Genomic DNA, 24,188 nt, shown 5'->3' on the forward strand with positions numbered 1-24,188 from the left:
AACCTTTGGCCCCGAAAACACAATGTGAGTGTGGTTTAAGCAAGTTTCTAAGACTTGCTCAGCTTCAGTTTTCTCACATATTAAATATGGATAAAAAGTACATACCACGTACCATTATTGTGAGAATTAAATGACTTAGTACACGTAAGGCATATAGAACAGTGTTCTGTATGGACACATGTTCTCAGCATGTAAGTACCCAATAAATATTAGCTGTAATTTTTATTTTCCCAGTCATACCAAAAATAAATAACATATATTAATATATTTTTATATATTAATCTATTATATATAATCACTCTGGAAGCTCAGAATAATGTATATATCCACAGAGAAATAAGTGTTAATATTTTCCAAAGCAGACAATGGATACTCTGAAAATATCTGAACATAAATGGAAACATTTGGGGGGAAAAGTTACATACGCAGAGGAAAAAAAGCCATTTATTATCCATGAGAGTTGCTTACATTTCCATGTAGTTCTATACAGATATTTAGAGCTACATCACCACGTAGAAACTTGATTAAAGAGTGAAGTGAAAATGGATTAATCCTCCCTGCTCACATCTCCCCATATTCATACAATACTTTTTGGCATTTTTCGATTCGTTTACTGTAGAATAAAGTAAGTGACACAATTACAACCTGAGGTGTTTAACGGTAAAACCACAGCCTGCTATAAAGAAAGCCATCATCACCCATATAAGGACACAAAATATAAGAGGACTCAAACCTGGCTGAATTCCACTTTGACTGGCCTCATTATCATAAGCTTCTCTAGAAGGGTTAGGGAAAATTCTGTTTCCTCCTATTGGTTTCTCTTCTTCCATGGCTTTCTTTTCTCATAAACCTAATTACCACATGATAGCCAGCTTGAGCCCTTGCTTATAACTCTCTGATGAAGAAAAAAGAACGCTTATACCATGTTGGTGAGAATGTAAATTAGTTCAGCCACTGTGGAAGGCAATTTGGAGAATTCTCAAAAGACTTACAGCAGAACCACCATTCAACTCAGCAATCCCATTACTGCATACATATCCAAAAGAAAATAAATTGTTCTACCAAAAAGACACATACACTTATATATTCATCACATTAGCAAAGACATGGAATCAACCTAGGTACCCATCAACAGTGGATTGGGTAAAGAAAACATGACACATACTGGTGTATAGGTGGTTCTGTGGTAGAAAATATGGCATGTATACACCATAGAATCCTACACAGCCATAAAAAAGAACAAAATTGTGTCCCTTGCAGCAACATGAATGCAGCTGAAGGCCATTATACTAAGCAAGTTAACACAGGAACAGAAAACCAAATACTACATGTCCTCACTTTTAAGTGGGAGTTAACATTGGGTATTTATGAACATAAAGATGGCAACAATAGATACTGGGGATTATTAGAGGGTGGAGGGAAGGAGTGGGGCAAGAGTCAGAAAACTATCAGTTACTATGCTCACTACCTGGTTGACAGGATCATTTGTATCCTAAACCTCAGTATCATGCAATATACTCATGTAATAATTCTGCACATGTACCCCCAAATCTAAAAAGTTGAAATAAAAAAATAAAAGAAGAAGAAAACCATCTCCAATTACTTTCCATTGTGCTTAGAATGGAATCCTTAACTAATGATGTGGCCTGCTGCTGCTTCTGGCCTCTTAACTCACACCACTCTTCCCTACCTTAGCTTTTTTCCATTCCTTGAAGCAAGTTCTTTCCTGCCTCAGTGGCTTTGCACTTGTCATTGTCTCTACCTGGAATATCTGTCCCTCACATCGTACTTAGCCTAATTTCATCTTACCATCTGAGCTGGTAAGAGATGGTAAAGGAGATGTCTTTCCACAAGCCTGCCCTGACTCCTCTGTCAAAGGGAGCCCTCCTCTCCCATTTATTGTCTAACATACCACCAATTTTATTGCCTCAAAGTACCAATATATATGACATTAAGTAATACATTAATATTAACACCAAAATTGTTCTCGATAGTTATATCCATGGCATAAATGAAGTCCTCCATATCTGTTCTACTTTAAGAAGAAGTCATCCTTACTTATTGTTACTGCCCTATATTAAGTCTCTCTCAACCAGTAAGATGAGATAAAAATTAGGTCATTTCTATCTTTTATAATAAATTACAAGGTATATAACTGCTAAATTAATTTTAAAGCATCCCTTGGGAATGTGAATAGTAACAGAAGAAACTGAAGCTCACATATTTCACTTACAAAGTGTTTTATAAACTTTGTACTCAAAGTTTTATAACACTTTGTAAGTGGAATATGTTTTCAGAAAATGAGACTGTTTTATCTCTTGTTTGATCCTGAACCCTGGAAGTATCAATAATTCATGAAATCATACAGTTTAAGCATTGGAAGAAAACACAATAGTCTTAGAACTAGCCGGTTCTCCAGCATTTGAATCCCTGCTATGATGTTCCTACCAAGTAGTTATTCTTCATTAATCATGAATTCACAACCTCTTGAGGTAATGGTTTCTTGTTTGAAGACAAGACCTCTGACTTGAAGAGATAAGCCCCACAGTGACTTATACTTACTGGTGTATTTCAATATCTTAAATCCAAGTGGAATAAATCTAACCTCTCTTATACACACCAGCCTTTCATGTTTCTCAAGACAATTGTAATATCCTCTTAACTTTTCTTTTCTCTGAGATAAAAGTTTTAGTTCCTTCAACTATTCTTAATATGCCATTGTTTCACATTATCTCCAGGGAGTAATCTTTTAAGTTTACATCGCTTTTTTTTACAGCCTGCTTCACAGAGGGAACCCAGAATGAACCATTTGCCACGGGTAACCAGATCACCACAGAGCAAAGCAGTCTGTCAAAACTGCTTCGACAGACTACTAATGTTCATGATGTCAAAAATGTTCATGATGTCAAAAAACAACAACAAAACATATCAAAGTAGCTGAGAGTTTAACACACAGAGTAGAAAAAAACAAAAGAAAGGAAACTGCAGAATACCTGCTCCTCTTGCACTCCTCAGCCACACACCATTCGCTCTCTAATCATTTCTAATCTCTTATTAACTTTTTTTTGCAACTAAGATCATGATAGTCTCTCTTCCTGAATTTTTCGAGACAATAAATCCTATTTCACTTCCCCTATATGAAGTTGCCATTATGCAATAATTTTCACCTACAAAAATAGCTATTTCTTAGCTATATACCCAATGTTATCAGGTATACATAAACAAAATATACATCACTATTCCTCAAGTGAGAAACTGGTTGCTGGAGAGTAAGGGTCTTGCCTACAATCACAAGCTAGACAATGACAAAACCAGGATCTGAAGCCAAAGTCCTGATCCAACGCTCTTGCCCCTTAGCACAGGTCCTTTCCCAAGGCCAGCTTTTGGATTCCTAGAAAGTGAATGTGTTCCATAGCAAGGCAAATTTCATCATCTCTTCATGTTAAAACATGTAAAAACTGAATCTCAGAGAAGTTTATTAACGTGACCAAAATCACAAACTGGGGAGTTGGGAACTCAACCATGAGTGCCCTGACTCCAGGGCAAGGGGCTCCCAGCCAGCGTGACAGGTTCAGTATGTCCCTGCTACCATTTGCCTTTTCAGTGAACAGTTCCTGGTTCATGGGTTTTCTAAGATTTTAAAACTGAACAAAATTACGGAAATTCAATGACCAAACTCTGTTTTCTCCTTTATTTTTTTTATATGCCGTTTCTTCTTACAAGCACTCAAGACCACGTATTTGATTTACATCTTTAGGCACTGGAAACCCTGGAGACAACTTGAAAAAGCTTGAGAGGCTAAAAGCACTTGTACCAAAGCCATTTCCAGGTCCAGGTTTTGTTCCATTGCAGCTTTATATCTAAATTATGAAGGTTTTCTACAAATCGGGTTCATAGGGAAAGTGCTCAGTCATTTTCATTATTGCATCGATTCTACACAGGGGTATCACTATAATGTTTGAGGAAGTCAAACAGTCACTATGTTTAATTTATATCTCAGATCAATGGAATTATCAAGTCATCTATGTGCATCTGTTTCAGTGATTCATGCTTACGCTCATATACTGGGTAGTTTCATTCCTCATCTTTTCTCAGATAAGGAACTGGCAGTTCCAGAAGCCTCTATCACTAAGTCCTGCAATTCAGTGGATTCACTAGCATCTTAAGTTTAAAAACACAAACTTTCTTTAAACTAGTAGTTCTTCAGGTTTCACAGCAGCAGCAAAAGCTGAAACAGCAATAAGCATGTCAAAGTCATGAGAATTACAGTAGTCAGAGAATAACTTATCATATGAGAAAAAAAATGAAACTACTCTATACTTACGTCGCCATTTCCTTTGCAAAGTACTTTTTAAAATGAATTTGTGCCAAGTGGGGCTCAAGCCAAACCTTCCCTCCTTCACAGCTCACCTTTCCTTAGTTAAAATGTTAAAGTCATGACAGCACCACCATTTCCACAGCATTGTGGCATGTGGTTAACAAAGACAACCAGCAATTACTCAGTGAGGAGAGAAAAGTTAATGCTAGAAGCAGAGGGGATCAAGATTGCGTGTGGAGCTCAATGACGACTAGTAGCAGAGTCTATACTTTCTAATAATATGAACTATTGATCCCCATTTAGTCACGTGCTTACAATACACATTAGGTAATGTTTGTCTCTGCTCTCATCCCATGGCAGCTGATCCTTTATTAATAACACATTCTTAGCACTGATGAAGCTGAAAAGATAGGTAGACATGGACGCCAATCCTGATTCATGGGCTCACACCTTCCTGGGAGAGTTAAGAAAGGGGCACTAGAAGAGGAACGAGATGGATCTTTCAAGCAGTGAGAGGATACAAAAGAAAAATTACGGATAGAAACAAATTTTGGTAAATTGTAAGTAAACTTGTGCAAGCTCTGAAAATAAATTGGTGTCACAGGGACCTAGTTATATCTGCTTTCATCCCATGGCGAGTTAATAATGTACACTTACATAAAATTTATGCCCACTCATAAGCAAAGCTCATTACTAAAACAACATAAAGCTGGTAGCCATATAAAAGGGAGACCCCTGAAATCTTTAAACCGTTGCTTAAACAGCAATATTAACTTTGTGTTTTCAGGTAGCTGCATTGGTAATTGTGTTAGGATGAATAGGTGAAAACAAAAAAATGCAGCAATGTTAACAAGGGGGGGTGGTTTAATATTGCCACCCACCCACACAGTAATTTGAATGTTTTCTGTATCTAGGATATTTCCATTTTCATCCTTAAGTAAACTTAACTGTGTTTCGGCATTGATCTTGCTACTTGCCTGTAGACTCAATAAGATTGAAAAGGAAAGTGGCTATTCCCCAAGGACCTTCCAACCAACATTTTTACAAATTTTGAGTTGAGTTGGGAATCACAGGAAACAGGAAAAATGCAAGTAACAGTCCCTACCTACGCAGCAAATATCTGCAGGACTTTTGACGATTAAACACATTCTGATCGTGTGTGGACTGTATTAGTCCAGACAAATTTTTCTACTAAGGATATAAGGCAACACTGCCAAATAATTATTACTTGCAAGTAACAAATGCTTTTTAGATCCAGTTATTTCTTCCTTAGTACAACAGTCCTTCTTCCAAATGTATGGAAGAACAGCTCAGTAGAGAAATGTGAAAACAAAAGGAGCAATTTTGCATTTTCTCTGTATTGGAATATTAGATCTATTCTACAGGTAATCAACTTTTCCTTCAAGTAGAGTGTTCTGTTTTTCAGGGAGGGTAAGCTCTTCAGTCAGCAGATGTCAAGCAAGGCCATTTCTCAAGTGGGCTCTTTGCAGAAGTGGTTTCCTTCACATTAAGGCAGAGCCAGAGGTACCGTGGCCCAGAGGACAGTACAGCTAAAGCAATTTCTCATGTGACTGTCCAGGGGACAGCCCACATGAAAACATGACTATCAGTGGAAGCTACCGAGGTCTTATTTTCTTGTTGAAATACCAGGTTTGAATGCTTGCGTTTCAGGTTTCCAGAGTTGTCTTAGCTATCATAATTTTTCAAATGAGTGGAAATAAAAACTAGAGTAGCATATCCAAGTGCAGTTTTATAGTATTTCCACACATGCACTAATGATATAGTTCTGTAATCTACAGTGTTTCTATGTTTCTTCATAAGGAATGATACCACAATACTACTACTATTTCTCTCTCGGCTCAGTAAAGGCTAGGGGGAGAAAAAGAAGTCTACTTCTCTGGGGGTGATTATAATCGTTGTAACATTTATAATGATTATAAATTTTGAGATCGTGAAATGCAAAGGTAACCATAGAGATAGGAAACCTAGGCCAGGGACTGAAAAAACCTGCTTCATTCGTTGGCATAACCCACTTCTGATCACATATGAGACGCCTACACAGCACCCTAATACATATTAATAGTAGGGAAGCAATAAATAACTAGAATTCCTAGTAAGAATAGTAATAATATTAGGACTATCATCATGACTATTACTTGAGATTCTAGAGGTAAAAGCTGGTAATAAAATCTGATCTTTTGCTTTGCTCACGTGGATATTACCTTAGGTAAGAACATGCACTTCTGATAAATGTACTACGGAAAAAAAAAGTCATTTTATTGCTATCACACTAAGAAACAGACACCCCAAACACTACATGAGTAGTCTTTCCATGGAGGAGTCAATTCCCACCTTTCCTTTTAACAGTTTAATATAATCCTTTTATGATTGTGTTGAAATGTCTCTTACATTCACTTTCCATTTTTTGTTGGTATTGAAATTAGGAGACAAGAAGAAGGGCTAATATCCCTTCATTTTTTAGCTCTGTGGTAATTCTGCAGGCTTTTACAAAACTATCAAGCGTTTTTGTGTGTGGTGGTTGTGTTTCTTTTTTAAGTCATGTATTTATAAGCAAAAAACCTGATAATGGCAGCTTTTTCTATTTGATGGTTTTAACTGACTGATAATGGGGTATGGGTGAAGAGCAGTGAGCAGAACTCATTTCAGATGTTAGAGCACAAACTTAAAACTTTCTCCCAGCTGAGTCTTTGCCGCATGAGACTGGATAGGAACAGCCAGAGGTAACCTCATTAGCCCATGAGGCTGGCTTGGAAATACAGATGCTGGAGCAGTGACCTAGAGAGAGGGGACCCTGTGGCTAGAGAGAGGAGACCCTGACAGGCTGACTCCTGCATTTTTTCCTGTGACACCCTCTCACCAACCCAAATCCTTTGTGATACCTATACCAACTTCCAAAGTCATGACTCCCTTTATAGACTGAAACCCAGGACAGTCCACAACCTCTACAAGTGAGCAGAACAAAATTCTGCCTGCATCACCATATATGATTCGTGGCTCTGCTTGCGATTACCTGACAAACCACTTAACCTCGCCATGCTCCAGTTTCTTTTGTAACCCAGAAACAAAATAATGTGAAAATCTCTCTCCTGGGATTGTTTTCAGTGGTAATTACATACGGATATGTATGTATATTTATATGTATGCAGATGTATATCTATTAAAGCACTTTAGCTTATGAGAGGCTCTAGCAATATTTAAAGATAAAGTTAGAATAATTGAATAAGCCTGCAGCTGTAATGGGTCTGCTCTCTTCGAGGCTGCTAGTATTAAACAGCACAAATTGTAGCTGGTCTTCCCAGGTCTCTACCCCTGGGTTTTGCCACTGACTTGCTATGTAACTTCCACTTTGGAATGTCTCTGCCTCCACATTCATCTTTAAAATAATCTGAAGTGATGAACTCCCTTGTAGGGCATAGAGGGGAAAAAGGAAAAAAAAATGCCAAGAGATTTAATAAGTGTAATTGAAAAAGCAAATAACAGACAGGATCCAACTCTGAAAGACACAGTTGTTATTCCTATTCATATAAATGCAAATTCAGCCCAAGAGTAAAATCACATGGAATTCTCTGATTTAAGGAATTTCCCTAGTAATAAGCACAGACATTTTTCTGGTTTCAGTCAACCGAATAAAGAACAGGTTTTAGGAAATGCTCACAACCTTGCCTTGAATTATCTGTATACGGCTTCTATAATTTAAATTGTTGGAGTTATCTATGGATAACGGCAGTCAGAGTTTAGCCATAAACCTTCCAAGTAACGGTGACTTCCTGAGAGTCCCTTCTAACAAATATTTCTAAACTGTTTTCCTTGACTCATTGCCAATAAAATGGATGGAAACGCTTTCAATTCTCTCTTTTTCTTTCTTGGTCATAGCTTCAGAACCCTAGCGCCGCTTGATTCCCTTCAGTTGCAGATATTGGTGGCTGGAATCAAGGGCCAGGCCCCAGAAAAGTTTCACAGAAGGGACATACATAGGGCCAAATTGGACCCTCCGATTCACACCGTGTATCTCTGAGATGTGTGGTAAGTGTCTGAGGTACTGATAATGCTGCAGCCAAGATGGTAAAATAGAGCCAACACATCACTCATTGTACCAGAAGCCGTTGTCGCATCCTAATGCCAATTGTGCTACAATGCATATTGCTCAGGCCATCACTAGGCCTGGGCGCTATGCATTTTAATTGCACATGCTGCAATTAAAATTTAGGGTTTCAAGAAATTACCGCATTTCTTTGGTTTCCAGTTCATTGTATCTCTGCGTTCTTTGACAAAAACATATAACAACTGCAGTTGTAATATGGACAGAATCCTATGGATTGTTTGCAAGCACCTTCCACTTAAACAGAAAGAAATACATCACCACCAATGAGAAAGCGCTGGTGAGATACAGATAATGAGATACAGATAATAGATACAGATAATGCACAAATCAGAGCAGCTGCACAACTCTTGGGGCATCATCTGTTCACCACATTGTGAACTGTGCCCCCTGGAGTTGTGCAATGTAAACATCCTACAAGATCATAGATATCCTAGAGAAATCTTATTACAGAAAAACTGTCTCAAATACCTTAGAAATGTCCATTTAGGAGATATTAAGTTCTGGTTCTTCTGTGCTCTAGGCCTGACTTTTCTCACACTAAATAGAAGGTTACTTGACATTATCTCCAGTGTTAACTCCAGTTCTGAAAGTCTGTGATTCTAAGAGTAGGCCAATTTATATATATCAAGTGGTAATGTCAGATACAAATGTTTCCCTCTTTTTAAGCAGTGTTCTTATAACTAGTGTTATATTAGTGAAAACAAGGGAAATTTTCAAATAACATTGGATTGTTTTCCAGTGGGCCTTAGGAAAGAGGTTAAGTCTCTGGACTGCCTGACCCATTCAGTTTCTTTCACAGCTAATGAAAATACTGCAAAAACTGATGGACGGAATGGAATCATAAAGAAAAGGGAAGCTTCATTTAAGCAATATAGGCAGTATTTCAAAAATGATCATAGGAGGTTTGCCTCCTCCAAGCTGGAAACATTTTTTAGGCTAAACAATAAAGTCTGCTTTAAATCAAATGCAGACAAAGCAGTGTCCTTGATTTGGGGTAATATTTTTCAATTTTGTATTTAAAACTGTGTTTCCTATAATGTTTTCTCAAAGCATCTTTTGCAATATCACCAGTCAAATTCTTTACTGAGTCTTACTTTCTGACATTTGATTTATAAAATTAATGAACATACTAAAGAAACTTTTTGTTAAAGTTCCCATGCTCTTCTCCAGCCTTCTGGTCCAAGATTCTCATACCACATCATGCTCTTCCAACATCCACCCCTCCTCCCTGACCCCACCACCGTCGAGTCAAAAAGTCCTTATATCCACATTGGCCTATTGAAATGTGATCTGAGCTTAGCTTTCTCATGGGAAAGGCCAGGTTTATTACATTCAAACAGAATTAGCAGCCACTTTAAATACTATAATCCAAGCGGCACTGTGCTTATAAACCATGAGCTTTTGTTTTAGAAATATAAACAGAAGGGTGATCCTTAAAGCTGTGTAAGTCATCCCAATTTCAAGTATTGGGTATTGGTCTGACAGCCTGACTCAGGCCTTATACAGCTACAGAGTATTTAGATCAATTAGATAAATTAAATTTTATAACAAAAGTCAACAAGATCATGATAGAAATTCAAACATAATTTGGAAAAATGAAACACACACACACACACACACACACACACACACACACACTAGTCTGTACCTAGAAACAACTAAAAGAGAAGATACAGGACTCTGACCTTATAAGGCAGACAATATATACTCCCCTCTAAAAGAGAATAGGGATACATTATCTCAGCTTTGAAGCTTTCTATCCAAACCTAAGCTTTACCAGGGCAGTCCTGCTATTACACCCATTTAAATTTCCATCCACGTCTCTTCTTGGCACAGGGGAAAGCAAAGTGTTTCTCCTAACTTTATTCTTATCCATCCATTACACTACACTGTGAGGACCTGTTTTTGTTCATCATTAGAGCCCCCATGACTTGCATATTGCATGGCACATAGTAAATGCTCAGTAAATAACTTGTTGGAATGTTGAATTAACGATTTGATTTTTTTTCTTTCATCAAATACACACTTACCGAATGCCTACCACAGGTTCTTTTTGGCATAAGCCCTCAATAAACATGTATGTTAATTACAGGGCAGTTTCAAGTCAAGGTCAGCTTTTCACATGAGAAAAATCTTAGGTGGACCAGCAGAACCTTCTGTATTCCCCCATGATCACAATGAATTAAAGCAAAGTTCATGACACTGAAAACACCTTGTAGTGTTTAGATACTTTTCAGCCAGCTAGGAAATTGACTACTGGTCAGCGCTTAATCCACCATGGGAAATTTGGTACTTGGGCTACATCAAGTTGAATCTTAAAATCTTAACATTTATGAGTAAAAATGAAAGAAAGCATAGAAATGACTATTTGCCCTTATACTTTTTGTGGAAAACCAGACTTAGCTTCCTTTACCTCTCCGTCCAACAAGTATTAGCATTAATCTTATGTTCTTATTATCATATAAAAGTATTTTACCTTCACTTCCTATGAAGAAAGTTTTCTAAAAATGTATATCTGATCTCTTCCTTCCATGCTTGAAATATTCCCAATTGTCTTCAACATAAAGTCAAGATTCCTAGCATGATTTACCAAAGGCTTGATGATCTCACTTCATCTTTATTCTGCAAACTCATGCCCTAGCATTCTTCCCAATAATAACTATCACTATCCCTAAATAAATATTTAATACTTGAAATTCCCAAGCATGCATTGCTTTTTTCTTCCCTCTTGTCCTTTATGTACAATAATGCCTCTCACCACCCACCCCAAAATTATTTCCTACACACACACACACATACACATGCACACACACTTTACAAGGCTAACTTCTATTCATCCTTTTAATTACCTCAGGGCTCATTCTTCCAAAAGACTGACAAGATTTCCCCCATCCCTCTCTCCCATAATCTGGGTTAGGTGTCCCTCTTAGATATACTCTACACTGTCAAACCTCATGTGTCCACTCACCCCTATCCCAATAGTTTGTAAATTCTTGGAAGGCAAAGCATAAATGTCTCTGGATCCCTAGCATCCAGGATAATGCTTGTTATTTCATAAGGACTCAATAAAAGTGAATTAAATATACCACATTTTCTCAATCCATTCATCCATTGATGGACACTTTCATTGATTCCATATCATGGCTTTTGTGAATAATTATGTCACATGCGGCAACATGGATGAAGCTGGAAGACATTATGCCGAGTAAAATCAGCCAGACACAAAAAGACCAAAAAAAAAAAAAAAAAAAAAAAAAAAAAGGCATGTTCTCTCTTATATGCAAAATCTATAACAATGAAAGTCATAGAAGCAGAGAGTGGAATGGTGGTTACTAGAGGCTGGGGATGAGAGAAATGAGGAGATGTTGGCCAAAGGGTACAAAGTTAAAGTTAGGCAGGATAAATAAATATTTAAGGCAGAGGACATGTCAATTACCTTGATTTGCCCATTCCACATTGTATACATATATCATAACACTATGCATACCGCATAATTATATACCATTGTAATCTGTCACAAAAATGAATGAATGGAATAAATGAACAAATATATTCAGGCCTTTTTTATTTGTTCATACTTTCAAATTATTCTGCATGGATTTATTATTGAACCCGTTAGGCCAATCCATAAAACCAAAGTGACCAAAAATAAGCAAATTGCTTCCAAAGGATAGTGGCCTTTTTTTTTTTTTTTTTTTTTTTTGTGGGCTTGCCATGTGTAAGATTTTAAACTGGACACTAAGAAAATATGTATATCACACATGCTCATTCTCCCAAGCAGTTTTCTCCTTCTCCAGTCTCCTCTCTGGCACATGTGTATTCGACATTTTTCATGAGAGTATATAGGAGATGGGATGATTATGCTTGGAAATTGTGAGGAGTCACAGTAAACAACGTGACAAGCATGTATCCTAGTGTCGACATGACTGTGACAGACAAAATAAGAGACTGAGAGACAGACTGAGCACTATTCATTGACAACTGCTAAATGGCTCTTCATGAACTATTCATTCACTGACAGACCTGGAAGCTGCTATCACTCTACCAAATTACCACACTGAATAGACATGTACATAGACAGTCTCCTACACACTGTAGGTGAGCACAGTTGGCTGCTTGTACGAGTAGAAAATCAATGGGATGCTTGGCCTATTTTATGCAGGTCAAATGAATATTATCATGTTACAAATGTCTCTGATTCAATCCATTCAACAAAAATGTGTTGAGCAAGTAACTTCATGGCTTCAAGTGCTGTGGGTAAAAAAATATCCTGGATAAAAATTTTCTAACTAAAGCAAGTATTTTTTATTGGACAACTATTGCAACATAGACGCAAATAAAAATGCAAACGGATTCTCCGAGTTTATAGTATAATTTTTGTATATTAATTAGTATACATGTTTAGCATATATTATTTAGTACATTATAGTATATATAAAATATATAATCTAGTATAATAAACTATAATTTTGCTAAATGAAAGATTTTCTAATGGAATATTTTTTCTACCTTCTCCCAAGTTCATTTATAAAATATCTTACTATCTGCTACTGGTCAAATTTTGATACTGTACTTTGTCAATTTTAAGTTACTTAAGAGCTAGAAGTGGTTAAGTGAGTGAATCTGGGGTCACTTCTTTCAGAAATCCACAGTTCTCAGTGTTGTTTGCAAGACGAATTAGCTGTCTAGCCTTTTTGCAAAACTCACATTAAAACCTCCATTGGGGAAAAACCCTCATAATTTCTAAAATGAGCACTTTTAAATTGCATCTATAGATCTTCCTTGCATGAATGGATATCTGGCTTCATATCTAGTGATACTTGCTGCAATGCTGCCTCATAAAATTAAGCAACTATATAACCAATTATATTTTTAAAAGGCAATGTGATGGTGCTCTCCTTAGATGCCACACTGCCTCTGATTTGTTTGGAGAGTACTGCGCTTGACTAAGAATGGTAACAGACACTTGATAACATTGCAAAGGGGACGTAAATCAACTCAGAGGAGCAACAAAGCACAACCCAATTGGTATCAAGGGAAACGATTTATTCCCTAAACATGTTTGATTCAATCACAGAAAAGTTTATAAAATTACTTTGATAACACTTTTCACAATTTCATTCCTTTTTCCAAAATTTGCCACAATCAAAATGCAAATGCAAAATAAATGCTGTCATTAGTTGACTGTCAGTATAGTTATCGCTGCTAGCTAAAATCCTGTGTGTAGCTTGTATTAATTTGGAAAAAAATAAATGTGAATAAGAGACCTTTTAGGTCTGTTACTGTGTGACTACTTATTCTGAATCATTAAACTGAGAAGCTAAAATTTCTGTACTTATCCAGAAACTTTGTTAGTGAAAAACGACATTTACCTGACCTTGTATAGTAGTTAATCCAAGCTGAGATTGTGATTTGTATTCTGTTTTCTCTTGATGTGCTGCTTCTTATTGATAGGCAACTTGTAATTAGATTGCATAAACTTTTTACAGCTAGTATTTCAACAAAGACACTATCTTTCCTGGAACAGACTGTTTTATCTTCCTTTAAAATAAATTACAGCTCACAAGCATCACTGATATTGGCAAATACATTGTATTAAACAAATTAAAGCAGTTTAAATTTTACCACTAAAATAATTTTTTAAAGTAAAGAATAATTTTAATCTTGAATATATTTTTAATGCTGCATGGGGCTTGTTTGGGTGTGTTTTGTATTGGTAAAAATCACAGAAAACTTAAAAACATCAGACAAATTAGCTAAAGGAACAATATATAAAATTGATGAAACTACCACCTCCTTCCCAAGAAAACCTAGTTGGAATTGATTATCACCCTGAAAGTGTTAATATTTGTTTGGTGAGAGGCCCATGTAAAATAGTGAATAACTTCTAATGGTTATTGAATAGAACTTACATCTGCTAAGTTCTCAGTCCCTGCATAAGTCCTTTGTATTGGAAAACTGATTTTTAGATGAAATCCTGAGAAAGTAGATAATAGATTGCACCATTAAAAATATTTAACTTTTATTGAGTATTTTATGGAATCTTTATGTGCATTAATCTTTCTTAAACTTCAAAATAACCTATTAACAGAGCACCCCATTTTACAATTGAGGACACTGAAGCTCAGAAGAGTTAGGCAACATAGGCGAGGTTCTGCAAATAGCAAATTCCAAAGCAAGAACTAGACCCTGGCAAATATGATGCCCATGCCCTTCTGTAAGCCACTGTGCAATGCTGCTTGAAAACAAAACACTAGCTTTTCCATTAGATGTGGTTTCTCCTTGCATATGGTGGTTATATACCAAAGAGTTGATATCTTTAACTCTTGCCTATAACCAACATCTTCTGCACCAGGGTGGAAGGCTTTTATTTCCAAAGTTCCATGTTATTCAATGCTAATGAACAGTGCATTCTTACTAAGATTTACATGAGAAGAATGCAGACCTCTTCTGAATTAGAGGAATCCCAGAGAAATTAATTTGTTCTCTGAGAAATGTGTGGTAAATAGAGGACGGCTTTTCCATTAAAATGCCTAGCATCTGTAAACAATACATTGAAAAGCAAGACAAAAGGGACTTGGGACAGATTTCATGGTAATATATGCCCTTAAGAGTGTCAAAATGTTCTCTCTTTCATCAGTGACAGAGTCAGACCAAAGCTCTTCTTCAGGCAACACATGCGAAGCAGTCAATTAATCTCCATTTGTTGCACTTTATTTTAGCCCTTTAATGTCTCTAAATTTAGCTTTTCTTCTCCCAGCCAAGGTGTACTTTTTTTCTTGAGACATGCTAGTTAAATGTTAATACTTGGAAAGGATAAGATCACAAAAGACTGGTTCTTCAGCTAATAATATGCAGGCTGTCTTGCTTATACCAACTCCAGAGATAACTTTGGCACAAAATGGTAGGATGCTGTAAGAGATGATGATCTGGGCTGTGATGAAGAGCACCATGTTCTCTATTCAGCTATCCCCAGTCAGGATCATTGGGCTTTTTATATAGTTTATTCTTCATCCCTTTTAATTGTCTCATTTTGTTTTTAGTCTTGGTACCACCCAAACAGAAAAAAAAAAAAGTCTGACTTTATTATCTGAGTGACATTTAGCTATTTCTACATTAGGCTGAAACAGTAGACATATGTCCTTTTCTGCTAATCTGTGGACTCCTAATCCCATGGCCATTAGAGCTGCCTCATTGCTCCATGTGGTCTTGTGTCATTGATTAGTATGCTTCTGGGCATAGAATAGGAACTCAAACATTTGTCAAAGAAATGATTGAATGAACTTAAAATTTGTAATGGAAGCCTGGAAATAATTGTTTGGGTAGTGCATGGATGAAAATGGCAGCATGCAGTGTGATGAAGACTTGAGTTTGGGCTAGCGCAGTTTTCATTTTGCATTCTTGCTCTGCCACATGTTAGGTAGGGCCTTGGGCAATCACTCAACCCCAACAAACCGTGGTTTTCCCATCTCTAAAACTGGGACTAAGAAAATTAGCATCTACAAGACTCAGCTCTGTGTCTGACAACTAGCACATACACAATCGTAGAGCTTTTGGTTATTTATTTATTTCATAGTAATCAGATAATGCATTTACACTAGTAACCTAGAGATTTTAATCTGAGGCACTAAAACATATCCTAGGTGAATTTTAGATAGCATTAGAGTTCTGGGGAAGAGTAAACACTGTTTACTCTTTTTTTTTCCAGAAGTAAAAGTGTTGACTCTAATTCAGAATAATAAACAGCCACCAGAAGGGAAGTTCAGCTGCTAAAGAGCTGCTGTTGTTTATTTTTGCTCAGATGGATGAGGTCATTCATTATCGGACAGCATTGGCTCCCTGAGTGAATATAATGCTGATGACAGTCTGCCTGGCTATAATGGCTTCCTCTTATTTTAGGTGGCTCTCACCACTAGATTATTAACACAGTTCCTTCGGCTTGTCCTTGTGTGCAGTGCAGTAAAATTTTGGGAAAACAAGCTATACTCACTGGGGACTACTCGAATCTGATCATGTATACACAACCCACCAAGCTCTCAGACAGCTTGGAAGATGACATAAACACCTCCAAAACCTACCAGGATTGCATTCCCTCTCAGGTGCCTGATACCAGCTGTTGTGCCTGTCTGGGGACTGAGATTGCCAATTGCCTTTCTGTCTTCCATGCTTGCAGCACAGTGAGCAATCATTGCTGCTGACATGACTTTGATGGTCCTAACATGGAGGTGGGAGCAAAGTTGAAGCAGCTGAAAACTTCTCCTGCTGCTGCCTGGCTCAGATCCACCCTGACATCGTTCATAAATGTGCACTTAATGCAAGATGCAGATGCTGGTATTACAGCTGCCAAGGCTGACAGAATTCCTATTTTAGCTACTGTCCACCACGCAGTGACAGGGGTGCCCTAGGCAAGTGAAAATTGCTGCAGGCAGCGGTCAAAACAAGCTCCCTGCATCTTATTATCCCACTAGTATGCCTCTCCTGTGCCCTTTCCAATCTTTCAACCTTCACACTCTCTCTGCCTTTCCTACTTCAGGGATAAATTTATCCCAGGGTGGTTAAAGCTAATGGCTGTACAATTTTCATACACTTTCATCAAAGACATATTTATATAAACCTCCACATTGCTGAAACTTGTGCACGGTTTAGAAATGATGAGCCAAATTCGGGTTTATTCATTCAGCAAACATTTATTGCACACCTCCTCTGTATTAGATTGTCACTGTATCACACTAACACCTTTTCCTTGCAAGTTTCTGATAGTTCTCATTAAAAAATCTTAATCCTGCTCATAGAATTACTCACACCTTAAGGAATGTAACATTCAGTTTGCATAGGTTTCTCTGGCAGATAGTGGCAATAGCAACCTAATGACAGCATCTCTTTTAGGTCAATATGAGAAGTTGACTTCTAAGTTTGAGTACTAACCTCCCATTCTGATACACCCTGCTTCCCCCCAGAATTCTTAAGTTGAATAGACATGGTTTCATTAACACGTGTTCAAATGTAACTTTCAACATAGCCAACATTTAATTCATTTTTGAGGCCTCTCAATTCTCCATAGAGTGTTTACCTTTAAATATATTTGGTTTAATCATATAAAACTTATTATGTATAGTAACATCAGTTTCACGTGAATGCAATTCAACTGGATGGGAATTATAGGGAAAAGCTAATTCTATTTTGCAATTTGTTTTGAAAGCCAACCAAGATAATCTAATCAATATCATCAAGTTTTTCTCTTCACATTTCATAAACAGTGTTTTTTTGAAGATAGTTATCAAATATAATAGTCAATGAAAAGTATTATTTTACCTACAGCATGTTCCAGAAGAACAAGCCATGTGGTATTTGCTCCGAGAAAACCTATAGATTAGTCATCCTCTAGCTGAATATGCTGACCAAAGAAAGGAAGAGAAAGTAAAAAAAAGACTAAGAGAGGAAAATGATGATGGCTGGCAAGGTCCCTCAGCTTAATTGAATAAACAATGGAATTCCAAATAGCATCCTATATGCCCTCTCAAAGCCAAACTGGTTTGGTTGATTCTAAAGTGCTAAGTGGCTCCTAAACAGCATTTTGCAGTTCTGGCTTTTGGCCAGATCTGCCAAATGGCTTCACTTTCATTTTGTCACCAGGTAAGGGAAAACCTAAAGCCTTTATGATGTACCCAGAAGTATGTTTACTTACCAATATCATGTCTATGAAGATCAGAAGGATCTATAGTGCTCTGCAAGTTACAGGAATGTTTTCTCTCTTACGATTGTACTTGGCTATTCCGCAATCCTATGGGGACAAAAACACAGAAATAGTATTGTTATCTCTGCCTAAAAATGAAGAATTAAGATTCAGAAAGATCACACATCTAATAAGACACAGACTCGAAACTAGAATCCATGGCTTCTGATTCCAAGTTATTTGCTCTGTGTTTGTGAAAAGGGGAAAGGGAGTGACTCCAGGAATGGATTGCCTTGCCATCTTCCTAGCATTCTGAATTCTCTGGGCATTTATCTGTACAGGTATAGATCAGAGAGCCCTGTTTAAATAGAGGTGTATCCTCAGAGCTGCTGAGGATTTGTTTAGCTAGAACCAAGTACTGTGAGAAGATGTGATTTGTAAAGCCTTCAAGAAAGTAGTAGCCGGCCACTGGTAAGTAGCAAGTTGGAGCTGCTGACCCAAACTGGCCAACACAGCCTGTCTTCTATGACTTGGAAATTCCTTAGGCCTGGAGGTCTTTCAGGAAGCTACCCCGTAGTCCTGATTGTCCTTCCCAGAACATTGTAGCCTAAGGACTGGTATGCTTGTTACTCCCTGATATAGGACGCCATCCTCATTATAGGATGGAGAGTCTCCAGCCAAAACTTGGTAACCAAACAAGTGATTGAATAATGGTGAATGGCACATAGGTTTTGAAATGACCCTTGGGAAAGTCTTTTCCCCTCTCTAAGTCCCAATTTGTTTTCTATAATAGGGGACACTACTATGTTTATTGCAAATTTGATGAGATGATTACAAAACGTTAATGGAGTGATCTCTTCTATTATGCTATAGGGTATTCTACACCCTATACCAACCCTACGAGGTAGATGCTATTATTGTCCCATTGTGCAGATGAAAAAAACTACAGCATAGAGAGTTAAGTAAGTTGGCAAAGTAAGTTGTTACTATGTAGCTAGTAAGTACAAAAACTAAGATTTGAATCAAAGGTCCCAAATTTACTATGCTATGTTGTTTCCCAATTATCCTGATTTTTCACATATTCCATACCACTTAAACTACAAAGTCTTTTAGGTTACTTTGGAAAGCAGGGTCTAAAATCTCAGTCTCCAGAAATTCATTGCTAAATGCATCCACTAGCAATTATAGGAAAACTACTATGAAAAGCAATATGATGCATATAAAACTTCGAAGGATTATAAAATAAAAGAGCAAAGTAGTAATATAGTCAAAGTAGATAAAAGTATTTTCCAAATAGAGAAATATTTAAAATAGAAAAAAATCTACAAGGTACTTTAGGAGCACTGACATGTGTTATATCCGCGTGCACCCTCCGTTTAAAGGCCATTGTTATTCATTGTTCATCTTTAAGTACTACCTTTGCCAACACACTGAATATCAGACCTAAACAAACTGCTCTAGAAAATATAGAATTACACACGGCTGTTGCCTTTTGGATTCATGACACAAATTTTTTTAACCACATTTGAGAGTAACGCATGGTCTTTGTAAAGAGAATACGTTAAGCAAGACAGTCATTTTGTTCAAGTATCTGTGACAGTGATATTAAGTCCAAACAAAGTAAATGGCATCTTATGTGACACAAAATATTTCAAAATACAATATAATGTGATGTTTCTGAAGTTCCAGAGCTGGCAGAAATCTAAGGAAAAGCATTGCTATCTCTTCTGAAAAAAATTTATCTCTGTGGCCATTTTACAGAGTATTTGTCAATTTCAACCACATTGAAAATACAGCTTCAAAAACTTTTTCAGTGGGACTTATTGGGGAAATCAAGAAATTTCACAGACATCCTTGGTGACTTTGTTCTGACAATCTGGCCACAGAGGCAACCATAATATCCCACGGGTCCTCACTATACATACACAATTTGAGAACGTGACTGATCTTTCTCACTCCCACACTGTAAAGGAAAAAATACTAGTTCAAATTTTACACACTAGATCTAGCACATACGTGCTAGAATACTAGGGATGTTCACCATCCATAATTTATTCCATTTCTAAAAGGCATTTCTGTATCCAACCTCCTATCACCTCCATCTCCAGCCCCGCATGCTAACTTTGGATTTGATTTGGTATCACATGCCAGAACATGAATATTAGCACGGTTGGGGTTGAGGGGGTGGAGGGAATTTCTATAAACAAGGGATGGGAGGAAACACCTAGCTTAGCTCTAGGAAATTGACTGGCCCTAAAACAGTCTAGAGAGCTTCCTCACAGTATTGAATCTTTCATTTTCTCTTATGGTCAGGCCCATTTACTAAGCAGTGTGAAGGAATTGCTGCAGCTCTTGGCACATAGCTGACAAGATACACAAAACTTCAGTTTGATTTCCATATGCTCATTGTGTTCATTTTCTTCCAGCCAAATGCTCCCTAGATCTTGTTTGCTGTCTCTTTTAACTTCTCCTAGATTCTCCTGAATTCTAATGTTTTCCTTCCCTTCTCAATAATGTTCTAGTGGGGGCATGCAAAAGTACTTTTTTATCCTAGGAATGGCCACAGTAGGAGTAATATTGCGCTTCTATGCAGCAGTTGTCCTCATTGCCAGAGATCGTTAGTTTCATAAAAATGAAGTATAATGTTCACACACAAACCAGGCAAATTATTGTAAATAGCAGATTTTTAACAATGACAGAAAACACATGTATTGTTCAGGCACCGAGAAACCTTGTCATATGATTTCTGTTATAATGTTTGCTATTTGAAGTGAATGGCAGTCTTCCACCCCTGAAGCTCCAATTTTTATAGAAAATCATTTTTAGCAAACACCAAGAACACTGAATGTTACAAGCCGTACAAGTGACATGAGTGAAATGAAAGGAGTTTTCGCTGGTAGGGTTGGCATGTTAAAGTGATTCTATGCCAAAGTCAAGTGTCACAGAGGAAACCCCAAGAAGGATGATACCCTAATTTTAATACTAAAGACAAAACCTACTTTCAGCAGTACTGTTGAAATAAATGCTACACTTACTGACTCCTTCTATGCCATGTACTGAGTGTCTTTGTGGTATTCAAAGACCAGTGTGGAAATAGATGCATCCATAAATGCCTTCTATGCCTGATTCTTTAGGGAGACAGAGAGCAATGTACAAGGTACAAGGATGGCCCTAAAAAGAAGATGGTCAGCTCAAGCTAGTAGCATTTTTAAAATCAGGATCTGAATGCCCCCTTGAATGCTAACACATATGCAGAAGTAAACTGGAAGATTGAGGAAATTTTAGGAAAACAAATAGAATACTTGGGGTTCCATCCTTAAACTTTTGAGTTTACTTCCTCCTGGAATCCTTGAATCAGCCCTAGAACTTAAGTAAGTATGATTAAGGGAGAATAGCCAGTGTAGAACTAAACATCTAGATTTAGATTCCTAAAACCTGGAGCAGGAGGGAGGAAGTTCGACACATAATCCAGTGAAAGGTAAAATTTACTAGGGCTCAAAGGGTAGAAGATATGTAAACACTTTCTACCATGTGGTCTGTTATTATTGACATCTGTGTTCTTGGTGTTTCTGTAGGTGCTCCTTCAAAATAGATGCAACAATTAATTTAATAATAAAGACTAGCATCAACATGAAAGCTACTGAGTAGATCAAGCGAGCAACACTTATTCAAGATCATTATAGAGCAAAACTCACTGAAATTCTATCTAGCTGTCTCCCTCAGTGACAGGATTCAATAATTGAAGGGTTTTTACGTGCTTGCAATGTAATAGACACATGAAGTTAGATATTCCATGAGAATCAAGTAAGGAAAAGCACATAAGTAACTGGGTTTTGGTGGAAAACAAACAGCCTTGTGATGACTTTATCAGTTCTTAGCTTAGTGTGACTTTTCTCTCATACTAATAGTTGGAAAAAGATCATTTTGTCCTGAAGAAGCACAGTGAATAGTATGCCATAGGCACCAAGCAGAGCTTGTTGACTGAGTCCACAAATACATGAAGGTTTGCCTCTAACCGTATGCATTGGAGTTTTTATTTCTTCTTCCAGATGCTTTCATAATTTAGGATTCACACTGAGTCATGCAAGCTAATGTGAATTCTGCCTTCTTCAAGCATCTTCTCAATATGGAGGCTAATGCCAGTGTAATTCTAGGGTTGTCATTAAACCTCCAAAAATCATATGACTCATGGACGCTTTCTTCTCTGAGGCTCTTTGCCAGTAGTACACTACCAAAGCAATTGCTAGTGTACTACTTGTTAGTTCCGAGCCATGTAGCTCAGCATCTCTCCTGTGTTATGGGTGTTCTGTCACTGCTTGACAACAAAAGGCATGCAATTTACAGGCTTAAAACACTTACGCAATTTAAAAAAATTTTTTGTGCCAGTATTCTCTAGGATCTGCGTGGGCCTTTAAAAAAATGCATGTTGGCAGAGATTATGTACTTTTGATTTCTGAAAATAAACAGTGCAAGCCAGGACTTACAATTCATAAATAAATGTCCATGTTTTCCCTGCATTATATAAATACTCTAAAACACTGCCTACAAATTGAAAGCTAAGCAGAGAACTCAACCAAGTCCAGTGGATTGAGGTACCATTCTGAGAGCATGGAAGCATCCTTGATGTTTTAGTATACATAAAGTAGCTAAAGGTAGACCACAAATGCTTTAGTCAAATCCATCCAAGTGGTTAACAATTTGTCAAGGGGCTGCTGTGATAATAGCTTGCTTATGGTGGCCAACTATTTTAACTCATGTTTAGGCTAGACCAAGCTCTTTGCCTTCCAGAGATTCTTTTTAAGAGCACTAATAGTAGCATTTGTAGTCAATACACAGTTTGAAGTTTCTTTAAAATTAATTGGGAAATTCCACTTTACATCTAGACTGATCCTTCCTGCTTAGGCATTATCTACGTTTTGATTCAAGGGGTAGTTTTTACCTTCTTATTGCTTCTGTAACAACTTACCACAAACTTAATCACTTAAAAGAAAACACATTTATTTTTGTACAGTTCTGTGGATCAGAAGTCTGAAACCAAGCAGTTGGCAAGACTGCTGCATTTGTTCTGGAGGCTCTAAGAAATCTGTTTTCTTGCATTTTCTACCTCCTAGAGACCACCTGCATTACTCGGCCGTTTGGTCTCATCCCTCCAGCTCCTTGCTTTCTTCCCCACACTTCCTCTGATCCACCTGCACTCCTCTTATTAGACCCTTGTAATTACAATGGACCCATCTAGATAATTTATGCTAATTTCTCCATCTCAAAATTCTTCACTTAATTGTGTCGGCACACTTGCTTTTACCATGTAAGGTGACATATTTACAGGTTCTGGGGATTAGGATGTGGGCATCCTTAGGAGGCCATTTTTCAGCCTACCACAGGTATGTATACCAAAGGGGACACAAATACATCAGCTTCACTGATCTAGGACATTATTTCCCTCTCTAAAGCACCAAAGAATCACAGATGAAAAGAAGCAATCAGGACAACATTAAGTTATGCTACTGCAAACAGATCATATTAAAAAGTTGGCCTAGGCCAGGCATGGTGGCTCATGCCTGTAATCCCAGCAATTTGGGAGGTCAAGACAAGTGGATCACAAGGTCGGGAGGTCTAGACCAGCCTGGCCAACATGGTGAAACCATGTCTCTACTGAAAGTACAAAAATTAGCCAGGCGTGGTGGTGCACATCTGTAATCCCAGCTACTCAGAAGGCTGAGGCAGGAGAATCATTTGAACCCAGGAAGCGGTGGTTGCAGTGAGCCGAGATCGTGCCACTGCACTCCAGCCTGGCAACAGAGCGAGACTCCGTCTCAAAACAAAAACAAAAAAACAAAAAAAAAGTTGGCCTAGGCATATATTTATGTTATCAAAGACTGAGATCTGGGTAGAATTATAAGATGTAGTTCTTGGATCAGCTTTCTTGTTCCTAAACATAACAGCCTTGATGCCCTTTCATTGCCTTATCTAGGTGCCTCTGCTAAGGCTCAGAGATAAACACTGAGCTGGATCAAAGATTTTACCTTCCAACATCTTTCAGGATCACTCTGCAAACTTACTGGTACAAAGAAGAG

The 24,188-nt window shown here is 37.5% G+C and overlaps 1 protein-coding gene across 3 annotated transcripts in view; it reads left to right on the top strand.

Moving 5' to 3' along the window:
- The window catches only part of VWC2L (von Willebrand factor C domain containing 2 like), a 166,251-nt gene that overhangs the window by 113,748 nt on the left and 28,315 nt on the right, over nucleotides 1–24,188 (top strand). The window contains exon 4 of one of the 3 annotated variants that reach the window (XR_004027993.1): nucleotides 8,213–8,362. The exons of the other annotated variants lie outside the window; for them this stretch is intronic. The gene's annotated coding sequence lies outside the window, so the exon portion shown is untranslated. The remainder of the gene's footprint in view (nucleotides 1–8,212; nucleotides 8,363–24,188) is intronic. 3 annotated transcript variants of the gene reach the window in all.

The sequence above is a fragment of the Nomascus leucogenys genome, chromosome 22a, assembly GCF_006542625.1.
Source record: "Nomascus leucogenys isolate Asia chromosome 22a, Asia_NLE_v1, whole genome shotgun sequence".
NCBI classification, from domain to species: domain Eukaryota; kingdom Metazoa; phylum Chordata; class Mammalia; order Primates; family Hylobatidae; genus Nomascus; species Nomascus leucogenys.